The 23,088-nt window shown below is 40.6% G+C and overlaps 1 long non-coding RNA gene across 1 annotated transcript; it reads left to right on the top strand.

Moving 5' to 3' along the window:
• The first annotated feature begins 12,679 nt into the window (after window positions 1-12,679).
• Window positions 12,680-19,745, top strand: LOC140942286 (uncharacterized). Its single transcript, XR_012166521.1, has 3 exons — window positions 12,680-12,812; window positions 14,447-14,509; window positions 19,229-19,745. It is a non-coding gene; the product is annotated as an uncharacterized lncRNA (long non-coding RNA).
• Window positions 19,746-23,088: the final 3,343 nt, after the last annotated feature.

Below are 23,088 nucleotides of genomic sequence, written 5' to 3'. Positions count from 1 at the left end.
GAAAGAACAAATTTAACTATTATTTTTGCTAACATTAGAACATCAAAGTCAACATACTACTTGCTTTATGATAAATCTCACTCTAAAACACAAACAACTATAATTATTTATATACCATTTTCAATTTTGTTACAAATTTTGGTTTCACCAGCAAAAAATACGAAAAACAGGAGGTTTTAGTTTACAAATAGGAGAAAATAGGAATAGGCTCAAAAAAAAAAAGGAAAAAATAGGAGGAAATAGAAACTGGACACCCTGCCAGTGGCTACAAATCACTTCTCCAGCTCTTCAAAAATACCAAGTCATAATAAGGTTGAGTTATAGTACAAAGATATCATCATGGCGCGCACGAAAATATAATTTTCAGGTTGATACACTAAGGATGCGTGCGAAGCATCCATTAGCGAGTCGACAAAAAATAACATCAACTTTTCATGAAAATCTGTATGGCTTTTTACGGTTGTTTGGTTTTAATATGCACATGCTGAAGTATTATAGCTAAACACATTTAGCACAAGCACAAATTAGCATACATTCTTCTCGTTGATACCAATCAATCGATGTCCGTTAAAAAATCCTTCGCAATTAGCATAATAATAACCTTAAACGTTCATATACCACAAAGTTACGACATACCGGCATTTCTTGAAACTGTCATACCATAGGGGAACAGCTTTTGCAAAACACAGACGCTGAACCTTGAAAATTGTGACCACGGGTAAAATTGTGCTAAAATCAGAGGTATTTTGCCAATATTAGCCTCCCACGCAGACATTCTTAGGGCTTCGTCACGCGTTCCTGCCCCACGAACGTCTGCTGAACGTTCAGCAAATTTAACCTCCGAGGTAATTTTTTTTCAACGAGATTCTGAGGGTAACCATTAGTACGAATGCTTGTGAGTTAACTGAGTAGTTTGTTCTAAAACTGTGAGGTCTGCACCTTTCATGAGACCTTTCTGATCTTTTCTGGAGCTAATATACAGATTTAGCCAGGGCTAAAAGCGAAGCTCTTATTAACTCAAATTTATAATTTAACTCAAATTCGTATTCCACAAATCAGTTAACTTTAGAGCACATTCATGTGACTTTTGAAGGAAAGGCTAAGTGATTTTAGAGAAAAATAATTTGCAAACAGTCCAAGCTAAGAGTGAACTTAATCTTACATCGAGTTGATAGCCTTATATGTACACTCAAAAAATAGCATAGCCATTATGGCTCTTGATCACAGTAGATTAGGTCTGGAAAACAAATTCTTAGAAAACAAATCAGGCCGAATTTTTTGCGTTCGACAAGTTTACTTTACAAAATCTTGCCAACAAGTCTGAGGACGTGTAAACCATCCTTTTGTACTTTTTATACATCACATCTGTGGTGAAACGGTACCATGAGGCGCTGTTTTTATCATACAGACCTCGTACAGAATGCAGTATTTCACAATTTTGCAATACAAATTGCACTCATTCAATATTCAGGACGATCGAAGCACGCGTTAGCCTGAAATTCATCCGATTGCTTCGAGTCGTTTTCCCCTCTCAACAACTACTGAGGCGGAGTAATAACGACTCAAAGTAATCTGATGAAATTCAGGCTAAGCACGCGTGGGCGTTTAGCGAAACCGTAAAATTCCCAAAATCACCTATACGGCTAGCCGGTTCTCACTTTTGACAAGCGCCAAAGTCGACTGTTTAAAATTAAGATTAATAGAGTTATACGCTTCAACATAATAAAGAATTTATTACGTTTATTTTTTATCTAACAGTTTTATAACGATGTGTAATCCTCATAAGCGTTTGATACGCGTGGCATTTTCACTACTCCTTCAAGCGATGTTCATGAGCGAGTGAAAACAAACGGCACAGCGATTAAAATTGCAAAGAGACTACTAACAATCAATAATAAAAGGAAAATAATTCGGTGAAACATATACGGAGACAACAATTTTCATTCATGAAGACAAGTATTTAAGTGTCTCTGAAAATCCTTGTATATGTTTTAAGACGGCTTCCCGGTGTTTGCTTTTTTCCAAGATGAACTCGACGCAAGAAGATCGCTCAAAGCTTTCTTTTAAAGCCAGAATTATAACTAAATATTCTTTGTAACGTTTTCTTTCTATTTGCGGTGGGAAAATGTCTGAAGGCTTTTTAAAGTTCTATGAGCTTATGATCAAACCTCATACTTGGTCAGATCATTATCTCAAATCTTACAAACGTGCATAAACTAAATTGCTCCATAAACTACGCTCGACTTCATTAAATTTGATATAAAAAACAAACATCAAATAAAATAATTACTCAGGCTTACCATTCGAGATGCACTGAAAACTATCAAGTAAGGCCAGAATCGCTTCAGACTTTTCAACCCTCTTACGCATCAAGCAAGGTGAAAAACGAACACAATGCCATCCGAAATCGGATTTCCGACTTTGACAAGCGACGTATTTCTCAACTAAAAACCCAATAAACAAACTACAATGAGGGACAAAAGTGTTGGCACACTTCCGTAAAATGGCCCCTTTTTGCATAGTGGATATACTTATCCCATTCCCCTGTCTACCCCAACCCCTTCCCCCCCAAAATCAATGTTGAATTTTGGACCCTCAAGTCTTTTTTTTACTTCAGACAACATTGATTCGGGGGGTGAGGGGATTTACGGCGTTTAAAAAGAATGAAATAATAGATGAATTAAATGTTTGCTAAAAGCACCCGTTTTAAACAAGTGTGTCAACTACTTTTGTCCCTGATTGTCTGAAATATGTATCTGTGTTTTCCGGCTAGATTTTTGACGCTGCTGAATTTTTGTGCGATGACGTTACTCTATGGGCCAAATTGTTTTTTTTAGAAACAACAATTTGTAAAGTTTCGTCCTGATTTGTAGTATACGTAGAGTAAAATGTACGAAGCGTATGTCATCACTTAATCTTGTACTTCCGCGCGCGTTCCTGATACCCTGTGGGGTCGAGAGGAAATCATTTGTGTTATGATCAATGCCGTTGCAGCGGATGTAATGTTTTCACAAGTATTATCAATAGTGGAAAAAGGATGGAAACACTAAGGTGCAATGGAAATTGTTCTGGTAAATGATTAACTTAAGCGAATGAAGTACTGCAGAGTAACTGAGGGGACATGCATTATTTTTGACATTGACTTGTGCCATTAGTGAAAGGACGTGAACAATATACAGGTTATGAACCTCATAAATGATGGGCCAGCCGTTTGTGCTATGTCCTATATATAGGTGTGTGTTTTTTTTGGAGACCTTTTCAAACCTAAGTGATCCAAACCTTTAGCGTAGGTAGGCGTCGAACAGGTTAGACCAGGTTTTGGAATGTACTTTTGTAATGATTTTAGATGACCGCCTGCCATTTATTCAGTGGCATAATTTTTTTATTGATGTTGGATGGACAACTATTTCATTTCCCAGCTCGTAAATCACAGAATACCAAAGAAATTGTTTTCAAGATAGACACACCAGTTTGCGTCATCGCCAAAACAGCAATTACTTTTGCCCAGAAGTTCACTTGATGACAAGGAAAGCGGGATAATATGTGATCAATGACGGCCGTGCGCTGGAAAATTTTCCTTTTTTATGCGCTAATTCCTCACGAAAGGCAAAAGAAGATTCCGCTATGTAGAAAGTACTTCGCAATACGTATTCTTGGCAAGAAAAATTCCAGCGATGTGGTGCAAATAAGGAGTTTCAACGGTTAACCACGAGAATACATATGGACATTAAGAGGTCATAACAGACTCATTTTACTTTTCGTTTTCCGAAACGTGGTTAACCGTTGTAACACGAAGGAAGCAGTGTTTTCCTCAGTTTGAGCTGTCGTTTTCTTTGAGAGTCAAATACCAGTTCACGTTTCAAAGCTCTCTTTTCATTTTCTCTGCCGACAATAGACAAAAACACAGGGTTTCGCTTGAGAAATACAGTCCAAATACACAGACATATGCGCTCATGTCACGCTATTTGCGTTGCGTTATCATGTCACTCATGGTGTCACGAGGTGGGATTGAAAGTAATTGTTTTCGTGGACACTTGCAATGTTTGCTACGCTGTCCTTAGTTTTTTATTGAATTGGCCATGAATTTACCTTCACTTTTCCGTAGTTTCGATATTGAACGCAGTGACGGCCGCTCCGCACTAACGCTCCATATTTCCGTGGCCGGCCAGTGACTATCCCCACTACGTGTCAATCCTTACCCTACCCGTGATTGTTTGCGCCTTAACCATCGGATAAAGTGAAGAACGAGAAATATTCACTTTATTAAAAACATTTTCAGTACGCGTACCCTTGAAATTCATCAAAAGTTGTACATGAGCGCGAGTTTCAGCGTTAGTTTTTAGCTTGTAAACCATATCGACGTTAATTCTGGATATCGCGGCCCTTTTATTACGTCATCACGTAATTCCAATTGGCCCTATAATTCGGTCGTGAATAAGTCAATGTCACCCCCACCACCAATAACATAATTATGTCTTTGATTTCTTTAATTTCAGTTAAAATCAGTGTCATGCACGGCTCAACTTGTGTGCAGTAGCACAATTTTGCATTCAGACATGTCTGAAATATGTATCTGTGTTTTCCGGCTAGATTTTTGACGCTGCTGAATTTTTGTGCGATGACGTTACTCTATGGGCCAAATTGTTTTTTTTAGAAACAACAATTTGTAAAGTTTCGTCCTGATTTGTAGTATACGTAGAGTAAAATGTACGAAGCGTATGTCATCACTTAATCTTGTACTTCCGCGCGCGTTCCTGATACCCTGTGGGGTCGAGAGGAAATCATTTGTGTTATGATCAATGCCGTTGCAGCGGATGTAATGTTTTCACAAGTATTATCAATAGTGGAAAAAGGATGGAAACACTAAGGTGCAATGGAAATTGTTCTGGTAAATGATTAACTTAAGCGAATGAAGTACTGCAGAGTAACTGAGGGGACATGCATTATTTTTGACATTGACTTGTGCCATTAGTGAAAGGACGTGAACAATATACAGGTTATGAACCTCATAAATGATGGGCCAGCCGTTTGTGCTATGTCCTATATATAGGTGTGTGTTTTTTTTGGAGACCTTTTCAAACCTAAGTGATCCAAACCTTTAGCGTAGGTAGGCGTCGAACAGGTTAGACCAGGTTTTGGAATGTACTTTTGTAATGATTTTAGATGACCGCCTGCCATTTATTCAGTGGCATAATTTTTTTATTGATGTTGGATGGACAACTATTTCATTTCCCAGCTCGTAAATCACAGAATACCAAAGAAATTGTTTTCAAGATAGACACACCAGTTTGCGTCATCGCCAAAACAGCAATTACTTTTGCCCAGAAGTTCACTTGATGACAAGGAAAGCGGGATAATATGTGATCAATGACGGCCGTGCGCTGGAAAATTTTCCTTTTTTATGCGCTAATTCCTCACGAAAGGCAAAAGAAGATTCCGCTATGTAGAAAGTACTTCGCAATACGTATTCTTGGCAAGAAAAATTCCAGCGATGTGGTGCAAATAAGGAGTTTCAACGGTTAACCACGAGAATACATATGGACATTAAGAGGTCATAACAGACTCATTTTACTTTTCGTTTTCCGAAACGTGGTTAACCGTTGTAACACGAAGGAAGCAGTGTTTTCCTCAGTTTGAGCTGTCGTTTTCTTTGAGAGTCAAATACCAGTTCACGTTTCAAAGCTCTCTTTTCATTTTCTCTGCCGACAATAGACAAAAACACAGGGTTTCGCTTGAGAAATACAGTCCAAATACACAGACATATGCGCTCATGTCACGCTATTTGCGTTGCGTTATCATGTCACTCATGGTGTCACGAGGTGGGATTGAAAGTAATTGTTTTCGTGGACACTTGCAATGTTTGCTACGCTGTCCTTAGTTTTTTATTGAATTGGCCATGAATTTACCTTCACTTTTCCGTAGTTTCGATATTGAACGCAGTGACGGCCGCTCCGCACTAACGCTCCATATTTCCGTGGCCGGCCAGTGACTATCCCCACTACGTGTCAATCCTTACCCTACCCGTGATTGTTTGCGCCTTAACCATCGGATAAAGTGAAGAACGAGAAATATTCACTTTATTAAAAACATTTTCAGTACGCGTACCCTTGAAATTCATCAAAAGTTGTACATGAGCGCGAGTTTCAGCGTTAGTTTTTAGCTTGTAAACCATATCGACGTTAATTCTGGATATCGCGGCCCTTTTATTACGTCATCACGTAATTCCAATTGGCCCTATAATTCGGTCGTGAATAAGTCAATGTCACCCCCACCACCAATAACATAATTATGTCTTTGATTTCTTTAATTTCAGTTAAAATCAGTGTCATGCACGGCTCAACTTGTGTGCAGTAGCACAATTTTGCATTCAGACATGTCTGAAATATGTATCTGTGTTTTCCGGCTAGATTTTTGACGCTGCTGAATTTTTGTGCGATGACGTTACTCTATGGGCCAAATTGTTTTTTTTAGAAACAACAATTTGTAAAGTTTCGTCCTGATTTGTAGTATACGTAGAGTAAAATGTACGAAGCGTATGTCATCACTTAATCTTGTACTTCCGCGCGCGTTCCTGATACCCTGTGGGGTCGAGAGGAAATCATTTGTGTTATGATCAATGCCGTTGCAGCGGATGTAATGTTTTCACAAGTATTATCAATAGTGGAAAAAGGATGGAAACACTAAGGTGCAATGGAAATTGTTCTGGTAAATGATTAACTTAAGCGAATGAAGTACTGCAGAGTAACTGAGGGGACATGCATTATTTTTGACATTGACTTGTGCCATTAGTGAAAGGACGTGAACAATATACAGGTTATGAACCTCATAAATGATGGGCCAGCCGTTTGTGCTATGTCCTATATATAGGTGTGTGTTTTTTTTGGAGACCTTTTCAAACCTAAGTGATCCAAACCTTTAGCGTAGGTAGGCGTCGAACAGGTTAGACCAGGTTTTGGAATGTACTTTTGTAATGATTTTAGATGACCGCCTGCCATTTATTCAGTGGCATAATTTTTTTATTGATGTTGGATGGACAACTATTTCATTTCCCAGCTCGTAAATCACAGAATACCAAAGAAATTGTTTTCAAGATAGACACACCAGTTTGCGTCATCGCCAAAACAGCAATTACTTTTGCCCAGAAGTTCACTTGATGACAAGGAAAGCGGGATAATATGTGATCAATGACGGCCGTGCGCTGGAAAATTTTCCTTTTTTATGCGCTAATTCCTCACGAAAGGCAAAAGAAGATTCCGCTATGTAGAAAGTACTTCGCAATACGTATTCTTGGCAAGAAAAATTCCAGCGATGTGGTGCAAATAAGGAGTTTCAACGGTTAACCACGAGAATACATATGGACATTAAGAGGTCATAACAGACTCATTTTACTTTTCGTTTTCCGAAACGTGGTTAACCGTTGTAACACGAAGGAAGCAGTGTTTTCCTCAGTTTGAGCTGTCGTTTTCTTTGAGAGTCAAATACCAGTTCACGTTTCAAAGCTCTCTTTTCATTTTCTCTGCCGACAATAGACAAAAACACAGGGTTTCGCTTGAGAAATACAGTCCAAATACACAGACATATGCGCTCATGTCACGCTATTTGCGTTGCGTTATCATGTCACTCATGGTGTCACGAGGTGGGATTGAAAGTAATTGTTTTCGTGGACACTTGCAATGTTTGCTACGCTGTCCTTAGTTTTTTATTGAATTGGCCATGAATTTACCTTCACTTTTCCGTAGTTTCGATATTGAACGCAGTGACGGCCGCTCCGCACTAACGCTCCATATTTCCGTGGCCGGCCAGTGACTATCCCCACTACGTGTCAATCCTTACCCTACCCGTGATTGTTTGCGCCTTAACCATCGGATAAAGTGAAGAACGAGAAATATTCACTTTATTAAAAACATTTTCAGTACGCGTACCCTTGAAATTCATCAAAAGTTGTACATGAGCGCGAGTTTCAGCGTTAGTTTTTAGCTTGTAAACCATATCGACGTTAATTCTGGATATCGCGGCCCTTTTATTACGTCATCACGTAATTCCAATTGGCCCTATAATTCGGTCGTGAATAAGTCAATGTCACCCCCACCACCAATAACATAATTATGTCTTTGATTTCTTTAATTTCAGTTAAAATCAGTGTCATGCACGGCTCAACTTGTGTGCAGTAGCACAATTTTGCATTCAGACAATGAGGGACAAAAGTGTTGGCACACTTCCGTAAAATGGCCCCTTTTTGCATAGTGGATATACTTATCCCATTCCCCTGTCTACCCCAACCCCTTCCCCCCCAAAATCAATGTTGAATTTTGGACCCTCAAGTCTTTTTTTTACTTCAGACAACATTGATTCGGGGGGTGAGGGGATTTACGGCGTTTAAAAAGAATGAAATAATAGATGAATTAAATGTTTGCTAAAAGCACCCGTTTTAAACAAGTGTGTCAACTACTTTTGTCCCTGATTGTAGCCATGAAAAACAGAAGACTTTCGATAGCAGCTGAATTTCATTTTGTACATTCAGTGGAAAAAGATAGTCAAAAACATGACGAGTTGACACAAAACTCTATCAGCTTCAGCCGTCAAAGTAAACAAGTTTCAAGATGCTGCATAAATTTTCCGCATCAACTCACCTGTTACAGCGGTGATTATATTGGTGTGAGTTTGACTAATAGTCGCGAGTCGCGGGTCGCGGGTGCAAAGTCGCGGTCGCGGGTCCAATGTCGCGGTCGCGGGTCCAAAGTCGCGGTCGCGGGTCCAATGTCGCGGCAGGGGAAAATGATTTGGAGTTCGAGGTAACTGAGTGAAAACGAGTGATATGAAAAAAATGAGTTTGACTAATAGTCGCGGGTCGCGGGTCGCGGGTGTAAAGTCGCGGTCGCGGGTCCAATGTCGCGGTCGCGGGTCCAATGTCGCGGTCGCGGGTCCAAAGTCGCGGTCGCGGGTCCAATGTCGCGGCAGGGGAAAATGATTTGGAGTTCGAGGTAACTGAGTGAAAACGAGTGATATGAAAAAAATATAAAAGGCAAAAAATCGTTTTTATGCATGATACTCTGCGGTAGCCAATTTACAGGTTATGGATGTTGGAGACAACAAAATAATGTCTCAAGAAAAGACCTAAAAGAAAAAGCTGGCCGACTTTTATGTTCACCGCAAAGTTCATTTTGTTTTCTTTCTATCGGGCCCAGTTATGTATGAATTCAGCTTTGAATGTATACTTATGCATGACAGTATCTGATAAAAAATGTTACCATGAGTTACCATTGTTTTCTTCTTGTCTATGAATTGCTCACAAATTCTTAGGGGTGCATTCACTGAAAAATGTGCGATACACTTCACAGAGTATAAATTATAAACGTTACAACAACTTAAAACCCTTTTTAAAAAATGCTAACTCGGGCTCGAAAAGCTACGAGTCTGTCGGTAGAAGAAACGAGAACTGTTTCAATTTTAACAACTGTTTTCGGCAAAAATAAAGAAAACGCTTGTGGAAAAACTTCCTGGCCGCAAACTCCCAAAATAAACTCTTTGCACAAGTAACTGGAAAGAGGAGGAGAGACGTTGGGCTTGAAGTGCCAGTAAAGTACATTCAAGTGGGTATTCAAGGCATGAATTTAATATAGAAACAAGTAATAATCCACAGCAAGAGGGGATAAAGCTCGAGATTTATCCTCTCTTGTCCACAGATAGGAGTTTGTTCTAACTAACGACTGAAATCCGGGATCCAAGTTCTACCAAGAGAGAATAGATCATAGTCTCTTGGTTCTACTGAAAAAGAGTTGAATCCAGTACCTGGAATCTGGAATTACTTACCTAATTTCTTGTCTTTTCTTAGCTCTGGTGGAGTTGATAACTTACCGTTTTCAGTGTCTGGTTTACTTTCTTTTTCAGCTTCATGATATCGGGCGTTATTATTTCCTTACCTACTTACTCACTTAGTTATATTACGATGCATGTTTTCAAGATTTGACTGAGACGCACAGTGAATGGCTTCCTATTGTCAGGTTGTCCTGGTTGCCATTTAGGTGAAGAGAACAAGAAGTTATATTGAACACTCTGGGTTGCCGTCTCAGTTGTAAAAATAAAAGCATTAAGCGAAAATCTTGCTTCGAGGAACAGACTCCTTTCTGTGGATTTTTACTCGTTTCCATATTAAATTCATGCCTTGAATACCGCTTGAATGAAGTTTCATGCGCCTATTTACATTTTCTTTCAGTTTTGCCTAAAAAATTTGTTAAATATAAGAGTTCTCGTTTCTTCTACCGACAGACTCGTAGCTTTTTCAGCCCGCGTTCGCTTTTTTAAAAAAAAGGCTTTAACTTGTTGCAACGTTTATAATCTGTAGTCTATGAAGTGTATCGCATATTGTTCAGTAAATGAACCCCTAAGCATTTGTGAGAAATTCATCGACAAGAGGAAAGCAATGGTAACTTATGGTAACTTTTTAATCAGATACTGTTATGCCTAAGTATATTCAAAACTGAATTTACACATAACTGAGCCCGATGGAAAGAAAAACAAAATAAACTTGCGGTGAACACAAAAGTCGGCCAGCCTTTTTCTTTTAGGTCTTTTCTTGAGACATTATTTTGTTGACTCCGACATCCGTAACCTGTAAATTGGCTACCGTAGGGTATCGTGCATAAAAAAGATTTTTTCCCTTTATATTGTGTTCATATCAGTCGTTTTCACTCAGCTGTTACCTCGAACCCCAAATCATTTTCCCCTACCGCGACATTGGACCCGCGACCGCGACATTGGACCCGCGACCCCGACTTTGGACCCGCGACCGCGACTTTGGACCCGCGACCCGCGACCCGCGACTATTAGTCAAACTCTATTGGTGTGAACACCTAAAATATGTCTGGAATGTTTATTGTGTTGCAACCAATCACAGGTGAGATCTTCACACCACAGAAACCACAGGCAACGAACGGTTTCCGATCGGTCATGGAACAAATTATTTTCGTTTTGTTTAACGATACAAACTGCCTTATTAGGAATTTAACACTGCTGTTCCCCAAGATCAGTGCCGAGGACCGCATCCAGTACATCGTTCGATTTTAGAAAGAAAAGTTTTAGAAGCCAACGCGACGCGACGGCGACCAGCTTTCCATGTAACGACATATCACATGAAGACAATAAAAAATGAACAATCGTCATGTTTTCGTTTCTGATAGCACAATCCTTGCTGATATTTTTTTGTAGAACAAGGGGATTCGATTTGTGTGAACTAGCGATTGAACCTTCGAACTACTATCTACTACCTACGATTAGGCGTAACTACCGATTTCGATCGTTACAAAAAGTTTGAAAACTCGCGCGCCAAACCGTCGCGTGCGTAGGCCCGGCACATCGGCTTTGTAATTTATTTCAACATCGCTCAAACCTGTATTCTTCGCTATTATAGCAAATACTGTAAACAAATAGGAAGGAAAAGCAATTGTTTACTTGTAAAAAGACTGAATGTTAAAACAAAATGAAAATAATTTGTTCCGTGACAGATAGGAAACCGTTCGTTGCCTGTGGTTTCTGTGGTGTGATGATCTCGTCTGTAATTGGTTACATCACAATAAACATTCCAGACATATTTTAGGTCTTCACGCCAATATGATCACCGCTGTAAGTTTTGACCAATCAGAGCATAAAAATTGGACGTAGAGCGTGACCAACGCGTGACCTTGGTGAGAAAAGTCAAAAGCAACTGGCATGTCTTCCCTGCCTGTAAAAACTGGCTGAATTCTAGCTTCCGAGGTAAGTTTGAAATCAAATTTTTAATCGTGTGGCACATATAAAACACAACATATTTCATATGAATTAAAAAAAATTAAACTTGAGCCTGCAATCATTTGAAAACTAGTAACTTGTCAGCGGATAACTTCAAAAAGATACTCGAACTCGATGGGTCGACACCTGAGCTCGCGATACGGTTAGGTGATACCGGTCAGCGGATACCCTGTTTTGACACCTGTCAATTGATCACAACATTGATGTGCAATATGTGTGCAATATCAGTCTTCCTGTGCTCCCAAACTAGCTAGAAAGTCTGAGTTTTGAACATTGGTTGCCCTGTGGTGCGGACGGATGGGCGGGCAGCGGGCGGTATAGGGTCACGTGATTACCAAATTTTCTGGGATGGGTAGGTTTACTTACCCATGGTGCTCCGCAGGAACGCATCGCACGCCAAAGCTCCGCTATAAAGTCAAGCGCGAAACTTCTCAAGGTTCAAAGTGCACTTCCCAGATTTGGAACTCTGCCGTGATTGGTCTACGTTTTTTTCCGCTCAAGTCAGCAGACGTTCGTGGGGCAGGAACGCATGACAAACCCTTAAGAACGTCTGTGTAGGAGGCTAGCCAATATTGACTAGCCATTAGCCATGAAAAGCCATTGCCTGTGTATAATTGTACACTGAAAGTATGCATACCCGCCGGTTGGTCTCTAATTTTAGTTGTTTATCCTTAAAAATCGTAAAATTGGCTTTCCCCTGGAGATGGATTTTTGCCTTTGTTGCCAGCTGACATGTTGCTGCCGACGGCGTTACCTGAATAAATCATAATCGCTTCCGGTGTCACAGTGATATGTGTATCCCCGTGATATGTGTATCCCCATACACATATCCCTAGTGATATGTGTATCCCGGGTGGGGATACAATAAACACTGATGCTAAGTGTCCATCCGCGGCTCAATAATAAAAATGGCGGCTCAAGAGGGAGCAAATGGTTGTTTTGTTTTCAGTTAGACTCTTAAACACTGTACTATTCACTTTGTCAAGGAGTCTAAGAGAAAACGTCGGAGATCGTTTTTAAGAATCAAGGTAAGGAATAAATTAATTTTATTCAATAGTTTTTGTTGGCCGGTTGGTATTACGGTCGTCAGCAGCCCAGGCCATTACTTGTCTCGAGACAAAACCAGGGGAGAAAACGCCGATTATTGTACTCTCGGTTTGGATTGGGTAAATAAACGTTGTGTTAGCTTACCTACCTGAATGGTTGTCTTTTTGCCTCAGAAGTGATATTTTGAGTAATTTGGAAGGTTTTGAGTTCGCTGTTTACTGTTCTCTTAATAAAAAGACAAGAGTGTAATGTATTTTTTTAACAGCTCCAGCACTGGAGCGATTTTCTCCCCAAAATCGCATTACTTCGCTATCAAACTTCGCAGCTGAAAGTTCGAAAGATTCTATTAAACAGTGAACTCAAAATCCTTCAAAATCGCTCAAAATACCACTTCTGAGGCAAAAGTATGGCCCTTTACCTTGGGAAAATTGACGCAACGTTTAATTATCATTGATCCATGCACGTATTTAGCGATGTACCGCGCTACAGATGAAGCAAACAGTAAATCCAGTACATTGACTATAAAATTACAATACAATGGGTTTCACGAATAGATTGTGAACAGATTGTGTCGGCTCCCTGTGCTTACTGACCACTGGGACAGCTCAAGAAACTTTAACAGCTTTAACATGCCTATTCGAAGGGGTCCCACGATTTCACAGAAAGAGCAGTTTATCAGTATTTTCAAACTGAAGGAGATCCTAACAAGCCAAACCTATAACATCAAATAATACTGATTAATACTTTGTTTGATGCATTTGAACAATGCAACGAATTTCTATTTGACATTCTATTCCACATTTTGTTAAAACTCTCAACGTATCAAATTTTCTTAAAAAAATGAAATCACTACTCCTTAATACCCTAGGTTAATGAAGATAATTATTGGAATGTTATGTATTTAGTAGAATATTTTAAAAAGTTAACCTGCTGGTACATCGTGTATGCCTCCTGTTGTAATTTTAGTCTTTTTTTTTTTCTAATAACAAAACCCTTGTGCTTCAGTTTGTGTGAGGGGTTTTTCTTTCTGTATGTTGTTGTATTTCTTTTCTTTTCCTTTTTTCTTAATATGTCATTTATTTATAATAATTTATTTTTGTCCTGCCTAGATTAGCGCTATAGCTATTTGCAGGGCATGAAGTATTGTAAGCTTTATGGATCTTGAAAAAAATACACTGTATTTTTTGTTGCTTTATAATCTGACAGGCATTTGTGATGCCTCCCACTCCCACGGGGGATACAAATGTGTGAAGAATCCCGAAGGATGTGTACGTGGAAGGCTAACAACAATAACTTGGATAAATGCATTTTTATTCACACATAGTTAAGTGTTCAAGTTTAGCTGGAATAGATACGTCTTTGTGAGAAAACATACATTTTGTAGGAAGAACTGAATAACTGTAATAATAGCAGTCCATTTTCTGGAGTTAGGTATGTCTGATCCATTCAAAGGGATATACTTTCAGAAAATTATCATATCACAAGTTTGTAATTACAGTTTAGCCTTGGTAATAATAAATAACCAGCCACCCTCTGGGAAAGGAAAAGTGGCTGCTTAAAAGTGATGCTATTTTGATACAGCAAATTACTGACACAATTTAAGTTTTATCCACAGGGTATCTGGTGACTGGTTACTGAATTACGAGTGGCTGCATGATAACAGACCTTTTTGAAAGAGGTTGTCTGTACGTAGGCTTTAAATGTTCCTCTACATGTGTACCTAATTGAGAGTACTGTTTTTGCAAACTGTTATCATTTGATTTGCTTTGCCGGCCCCTGGCAACCTACAGGCTCTTTGGCTATTTTTGGAATGGGAATGTCACATTTCTCAAAAAACTGAAAAGTTTGCTACCCTAGATATCATAGGCTCAGGACTTCTGTGCCTCTAGGCCTTTTTAGAGCCACAGCCTGCTTCTGACAGGAGTATCACCACATGTACAACATTGAAACAACTTACTGAAAAACTGACCCAAAACAAAGTCTGAGTTAACAGTCAGGTCTTAACACAGTCTTACTGAGCAGTTATCATTTTTCTTCCAAAAGCTTTTCCTAGCTTACAGTGACAGTTTCCATAAATTAATACAGGCTTGCGCGTAGGCCACACACACTTATATGTAGCTTGTTACTAAAATTTTCTTGACCAACAAACCTTATATTTTGGCAGGGAGTGATGTAAGCTTGTGAGCGTGTGAGTTGAGTTCCTTTTTTCAGAGCTCTTGCTACTGACAGTTATCTTTTGTCTACATGATTTATATCTCTAAATGCATAGAATAAAAAAGAATGACTCTGCCAACCAACCAAACCACAACCTTGACTGAAATCACTACCAGTCACATTAGTGTTCTGAATCAAATATTTATGCTTAGTAATCGGGCAAGATTCTGCTTCACCGGTTTGAACCAAAATGCAGTGGAGGTTTCTTTGCACCTACATCTTGTGCTTGTTTTCAACCTTTGCTCGTTGCAGGAAGTATGAAAATGTGCTTAATCAACACAAATTATTGTTTTATGTATACTTTCAACAGAAACAAACGAGCTCTGCTTTGGCATAATCTTGTGATACCGTATATTAATGAATGTCAATAACAATGCTGGGACTTACTAATCAATCGCAACTCTAACATTAACAACTTTGGTACTACTTCTTTGGAAAAGATATTCAGCTTATCCTTAGGTAATTACAGAAGTTTTGCTACTTAGGAACTTGTAGAAATAGGGGGAGTTGGTAGATTTCCCCTCGTGCACGTTTTGCACCTCCATTGAAATCTGGCAAATTTGAAAACTTTGTCAGCGATCTGTTGGCATTCTTTGTGGAACCACTTTTTGCAACCTCTACATTCTGCCATTTTGTCTTTTGGGGGGTTGTATGGCATGCGGCATTCGCAGACGACACTGATTTTGACAGGCTTGTTTTGATCTTGTGGCCTCCTCTTCTCAAATGGGAACATGCTCAAGTGTCCACACTGTAATGCTTGCCAAAGATGATCTCTAATTGCCCGTCTGTTGAACTTAAGAGATGTTGGGTCAAGGTTGTTGCAGAGAGCTGTGGCAAATGCTATGGCATATACTCCACAGTCGGTCCCGTTGGTCTGCTGAACAACTGGTGGAATAGATACCTCAATATGTTCAGCATTATCAACAAAGAGAAGGGATGTTATCTGCTCCTCAGTCTGGGGAGATATACCATGGTAGAGGCTATCACATAGGTTGATTTTGTTGTTCCCCTTACATCCAATAGTGCTCACGATGACCCAGTGAAGTCCTCCAGTGTGAAGAACTTGGACGAATTCCTGTCTCATTACTGGAAACTGTCGGACAGTTGATATTGAAGGAGACATCAGTCCCTCTATGTGAGGAAATTGGCGATGTAACAGTTCCTGTGCCATTTGAATGTGCTTGTCAGTAAGCATTGTAGTTTTGCTTATTGCACTATCCTCTGGTTCCAGGTTAAACTTTGGCCTCTGCATCTTGAGGATTGCTTGCTCATCCATCTTACAACGTGTTATAAACTCTACTTCCCCGTCCTGTGCACAATTTTTCCTTTTCTTTCCAAAGTTATTTCTTTTCTTTTTGGTTTTCTTGTCTACTTTATTTTTCAGGTGTGCCATGAAGTCCCCCAGTTCGTCCTCACCACCAAGGGATAGGAATGTTTCTGCCTGGTCATAGGTCATATCTAGTCGATGGCAGCACAGGTGGACAAGTGCCTCAGGCAGCAGTACTTCTGTTAGGCACGTACTTGGAAGCTTTGGAAAATGTTTGGCAATTAGTTGAAGCATAGCATAAGCTTGGTTTTCATCAAAATCACCAAATGTGACATTAAATTTCAGGTTATCTCTGTCAATGGTTTCAACCCCTTCCAAAGACGTTTTACGACAGTAAACATTGTATCGCCAACTGTTGTTAGTGCCATCAAGTATGCTTGATAAAACACCCAGTATGACTTCATTGAAACTGGCAATGATGTCCTGTTCAGTTATGGCCTTGAGTTTGTTACTTAAGCTGCGAAAATCTCTTGCTCCATGCAAATTTCCTGGCAGAGGGGCCTGCTGTGCAGCTTCTTTACCTAGGTTGCTTGATGTTGAGGGAGGCGCTGTAGCTGCTCTAATGGACTCGTTTGTATCTGGGGCAGGTTCTGTTACTCCCGCTTCTCGTTGGTCATATGTTGAAGGGGCTGGTCTTTGGACGGGTTGTTGCACCCCTGCTCCTCTCGGTTGACTCGTTGATTGGGCTGGTCTTTGAGTGGCTGGTCCATCGGGCTGACTTGTTGTTGTTGTTGGGGCAGGTTGTTGCACCCCTGCTCCTCCCGGTTGACTCGTTGATGGGGCTGGTCTGTGAGTGACTGGTCCACTGGGCTGACTTGTTGTTTGTGTTGGGGCAGGTTGTTGCACCCCTGGCCCTCCCGGCTGACTCGTTGATGGGGCTGGTCTTTGAGTGACTTGTTCACTGGGCTGACTTTTTGTTGGCATTGGGGCAGGTTGTTGCACCCCTGCTCCTCTTGCTTGACTCGTTGATGGGGCTGGTCTTTGAGTGACTGGTCCACTGGGCTGACTTGTTGTTGGCATTGGGGCAGGTTGTTGCACCCCTGCTCCTCCCGGCTGACTCGTTGCTGGGGCTGGTCTTTGAGTGACTGGTCCACTGGGCTGACTTGTTGTTGGCATTGGGGCAGGTTGTTGCACCCCTGCTCCTCCCGGCTGACTCGTTGATGGAGCTGGTCTTTGAGTGGCTGGCCCATTGGGCTGACTTGTTGTCGGTGTTGGGGCAGGTTGTTGCGCCCCTGCTCCTCTCGGTTGACTTGTTGATTGGGCTGGTCTTTGAGTGGCTGGCCCACCTGGCTGACTTGTTGCTGGTATTCGGACAGGTTGTTGCACCCCTGCTTCTCTCGGTTGACTCGTTGATGGAGCTGGTCTTTGAGTGGCTGGCCCACCTGGCTGACTTGTTGTTGTTATTTGGACAGGTTGTTGCACCCCTGCTCCTCTTGCTTGACTTGTTGATTGGGCTGTTCTGTGAGTGGCTGGTCCATCGGGCTGACTTGTTGTTGGTGTTGGGGCAGGTTGTTGTACTGCTGCACCACTCAGCTGAGTGGATTGTGTATGTTGCCACACACTTGATCCCCCAGACTGGTTATTTTGTGGTACAGCTGATATAGTGTCTTGGGGTAGTGTAGGGTGTTGTTGAGCTGAGGATGCCTGTAGTAGGGCATCATTTGAAGGTGTTTGTGACGTGGACTGCTCCCTATACAATTTAAGGTCTTTAAGATTAATTTTTCTTTGAAGTAGTCTTCCGTCTTTCGCACGTAGTTGGCATGTTCCGTTCACCAAATCAAGTCCTTCTACAGTATATGGCCCAATCCATTGGTCCTCCATCTTGTGCCCCTTTGATGTCTTCTGCAGCATGTTTCTCCGCAGAACAGTATCACCATTATTGAAGGTAAACTTCAGACCTCCTTTCCTTTTAAGGTATTGTTGCTTTTGCTTTTGCTGGGCAACGTCTATGTTTCTTTCAATTTTGGGAAAGACAGCATCTCTGATTTCGGTCATTTTTTCTATATGTGCCTGTAAACTATCACCTGAACACAACTCTGTCATAACATTATTGATCGCCTCATCTCCCTCTTCGAGAGGTGTTACAAACTTTTCGACTTCAAATGGCATCCGAGGGTGCCGCCCAAACATGACAAAAAATGGACTGCACTTGGTCGTGGTAGAAACGTTGGTGTTGATCGCAAAAAGAGCCCCATCAATGTAGTCATCCCAGTTGTCGTCTTGTTCATCCATGACCTTCCTGAGGATGCTGGTTAAAAAAATGAAAGGGAGTAAATTCCTAATTGAAAAGAAATTGACAGTCATGTTCAGGTTTGGTGTTTTTTGCTAAGGAAAAGTGGTTTGACTGGGATGTTTCTAATTTTCATAGTCGTCCATATTTGACAGAACATGCTATTTGGGGTGCCCGGGGAGATGACACGAAATGATTAAAGGAGAGATATAGGCCCTTTGCAGCTTGCCATTCTCGTGGTACAAAACCGCCATGCTCGGACGCAAAATTCGCCCTGGGGCAAGACCAACAAAAGGCAGACAATTTTAAACGGTACTTTCCTATGTTGGTCTTGTCCCAGTGCGACTTTTGCGTCCCAGCTCGGCGGTTTTGTACCACGAGAATGGCAAGCTGCAAAGGGCCTATTTGGACTGAATAATGATAAATATTCGGTTGTTTCATTACTTTCCGTGAAGTGGTAAAATGAGCTTACAAGCACTTTCTGAAGGTGCTTGAAACGGGTACACTTAATGTTGTCCATGCCAGTATTTTCGATTGTTGTTACTGTTGTTTGGTTATTGCTTTTATAATACTTTAAGAATAAAATGGGCGTACCTTTCAATAGACTGGTTTGATCTCTCATTTAGACCATTTGACTGTGGATAATATGACGATGTGATCCTGTGCTGGACTCCAAAAGTCTTCATTAGCTGTTCACATACCTGGAGTAAAGACACCCACTTAAAATAACTTTGAAAATGTTGATGGACTATTAAAAGCTAGGTGATTTCAAAGTCTATGCTACCTACCTGATTCACAAAGTCCCTTCCCTGGTCAGAAATTATGTGAGCTGGAGCTCCGTGTCGACAATAAGTCTTGAAAAGGCCTTTTGCCACACTCAAGGCACTCTTGTCAGGGAGAGGAATAGCTTCGACGTACTTGCTGAAGTAGTCTGTCTGGGTAAGCAGGTAGCGGTTCCCCTTCGCAGATGTCCTACTAGCATCAATGAGGTCAATGCCCACAAGATACCACACTTTAGCTGTAACTTTCACTGGGTGCAGCACGTTGTAGCTTTTGTTTTCACGGCTATTACGTTGGCACCGGTCACAATTTTTGATCTAACAGAAAGAATAGCGTAGTTGAGTTTCTTTGTGTACTTGTCCTCATGAGGTTACAAGCATTTACTTAATTTCTTTGAAAAATAAAAAATGATAACTTATTCTAAAATTGCTCCCTTTGCTGTCCGCTATCAACGCAGATGCGATCAAAAGACTTGACTAGTGGGAAGTTGTTTTGTTGAATATCAGACGAATGAAGGGGTGAAATTGCATCGGTGGGGCAAGGAGTGCAATATGGGAATTTTTGCTTTTAGCAACTGAGTTCATTGGCCACGGGAGGGGTATTGAGAAGGTGACATTTCGAGCGCTAGCCCCTGGTCAGACCGAATCTTGCCCCGCGAAATTCGCGTGGGGTGAGAAAACATGACCCCAAGCATCCTAGTGTGACTAGTCTACTTTATAGATCCTCTATTTTCTCTTTAGTTCGTCGAGAATACCGAAATCCCCTACAACACGAATTTATTTAACCCCCATTCCTTACCTTAGCAAGACATTATTATAACTGTCATATCACAGCTTAATACATCGTGTCAATGTCACGTAAAGGAGACGCTTATTTTTTCTTACCATTTCAACGGTGTCGTTGTAGTACTGAGGCCAGTAATAGCGATCTTTGATCTTCTGGATCGTGTTGTCACGTCCAGCGTGACCACCAAAATCTGAGCTGTAGCACTCTTGGAACACTCTCAATTTTTCCTCTTCTTTAATAACCAAACGCATAAATGTCGACCCATTTTGACCTTTGTCTTAGTGAAAAAGGTTGCTGGATTCTGCAGTGAAGTTCTTTGCGGACCTTCGCAAGACTGATTTTTCTTGTTTGCTTGAGCCCGTGGGATACTCGCCATCTCTTAAATATCGTACTATATCTTCATATTTCATGGAGTCCATTTCGGCACCAAAATTCCCGCCAAAAAGGAGTGAAACCTTGAAAGAGTTTCTGGGCCATGTTATTATTTTACTGGGTTCGCGTGATTGGCTGTAAAACAATAGTGTGCGGCTGAAGTTACTCACTTCACAGTGATACAAATGGTACGCGGGGGATACACATATCACTGAAACTTCTCTTGCTACGGGTTTTTTTTTTTCAAAGTACATGCGAAGGTGGAAGATTGTTGGCGCTCTCGGGGGGATACAAATATCACTGAGTCAGCGCAGAGCTATCTGTATCCCCTTCATTTTTTACTGTTTTATCTTCTCTTGCTAAAGGAAATATCGTCGATATCATCTAACACAACTAGTAACACAACTAGGGTTAAGACAGGAATCAAACAACATGCAAAGATGGAAAATTGTGGCGCTCGCAGGGGGGATACACATATCACTGAACCGGCGCAGGGATATGCGTATCCCCTGTTTTTTTGTTCTCTTGCTGAAGGAAATATCGTCGATATCATCTAACACAATTAGTAACACAACTAGGGTTAAGACGGGAATCAAACAACATGCAGAGATGGAAAATTTGAGTTATCCCTTGCTGAATGAAATTTTGTCAGTCATACTTATTTAACGCGACTAGTGACATAAAATTATAATCACGTTGGATAAGGAGAGGAACGAGTGTCAAATCAAAATTGAGGCCCATGAAGAAGTAAACTCGCCAGAAACGGCTTTGCGATTATTTCCTCTCGAATCGTTGCTCTTTTGTCGATTATATTACTCATAATCTTGAATCATTTGTAGTCCCCTTGACAATGATTCCCCCAAATTCACAAAAACAACAGAAATAAAACCGACACTTGTTTGGAGGGGTGGGGGGTAGGGGATACACATTTCACTGGCAGCCATATTGAAGGGATACACATATCACTAGGGATATGTGTACGGGGATACACATATCACGGGGATACACATATCACTGTGACACCGGTCGTCAAGTGGTCAATTACTCACACAAAAATGCTGTTTTTTTTCCTTTTCTGGCCAGGCCATAGCCAGAAAAATTCTTTCTTAGAAAGGGCGAATAAAAGAGTATATACTACATTGCGTTTTTTAACAGTTTATTTTTATCGTTCCCACTCCGGAGATCACCGGAAACAAGGTGAAAAGTTACAATGTAAGGGGTAGTTGAGGGGTAGGTTGGGGGCAAGGAGAAATTGTCTGAGGGACACTGGCTAAAATCACTCATTTAATACACAATGAATGAATGAATAAATTTCCCACACTAGCAAGGCATCATTTCGAAAAGTTTGCGTTTTAATTTCAGAAAAAATATAATAAACAAACAATCAAAACAGAACACCCCTTTGGTGATTTTTAGGTAACACAATCACGGTCGCAGAGACGGTCCCGCAGAGATACAAAGGTAAAAATCCATGTCCAGCATGTAGAAAGCCAATTTTACGATTTTTAAGAATAAACAATCAATTTTATAGACCAATTGGTGGGGTAAGACACATTTTCAGTGTACAATTGAGGCTTTTCGTCCTCTTTTTAAAGCCTAAAAACTGATATGTCTGCAAATTTTAGAAGAAGCGGATCGTCAGCACGCGGATGATAGTTTTTGGTTGTTTTACGGCCTATAGTCTTTGAACGGTCGTAATTCGGCTTCATATATATATATTATGGATCGGTTTTTATGGGGTCTTAGTTTTCGTAACAACGAAAACTAAGAGGGGTCTTTGTTTTCGAAATTATCTACCGTTAAATTTGACCGAAAACCCGGTGGAAAGAGTCAGACAAAAGATAAGTTGACAGATTAGACCTATTTCGATTACAATTTGACTTCATATTTCGCCGGATTCGATTTTAGTGGGTCTTAGTTTTCGTAATTTCGAAAACTAAGACGGGTCTTAGGTCTTAGGTCTTAGTTTTCGTAACACCCAGAGGCAAACCTTGAAAATGCGGATAACAATGCCGTGCTATTTCAATGGTTTGATTTGCAATAGGACCAAAGATTAATTCAACTTCATAGGCATTGATGAACACTCTCAAATTGTCCTGGCATTCCAACGCAAACTGAACAATGTTACGTTTCTTCAGCAAGGGTTCATTGTTTCCAAATGTTTTAATTAAAACTGTTCCTCTTCTAATTGAAGGCAGACATAATTCGTTTCTCAACCTAGTGCTTATGTAGGACTTCTGAGCACAAGAATCAAGCAGAATTCTCACATTACAATAAACATCGCCACTGGGATTTCCGATCTTTGCTCTAGCCGTTTGTAACAATAACATCCTGAGTGAAATACAAATTTGTACTCACAGTTTCTACCTGTGTGGCGCCGCGGGGTTGTCTACATTGCATCGGTTGTTTCTGCATGCTGCACAAGGATAAATGATGTTTCCCGCCACAACGATAACATCTGGCTGAACAATCGTTACTGATGTGACCACTCCTTCAACAACCAAAACATCGTCCTTTCTGTCGGAGAATGTTCTTCCTTGTCTCAGGA

This window comes from Porites lutea, chromosome 6, assembly GCF_958299795.1.
Source record: "Porites lutea chromosome 6, jaPorLute2.1, whole genome shotgun sequence".
NCBI lineage: Eukaryota > Metazoa > Cnidaria > Anthozoa > Scleractinia > Poritidae > Porites > Porites lutea.
The sequence above is the reverse complement of the archived record's forward strand: the minus strand, read 5'-3'. Positions and strand labels throughout refer to the sequence as shown.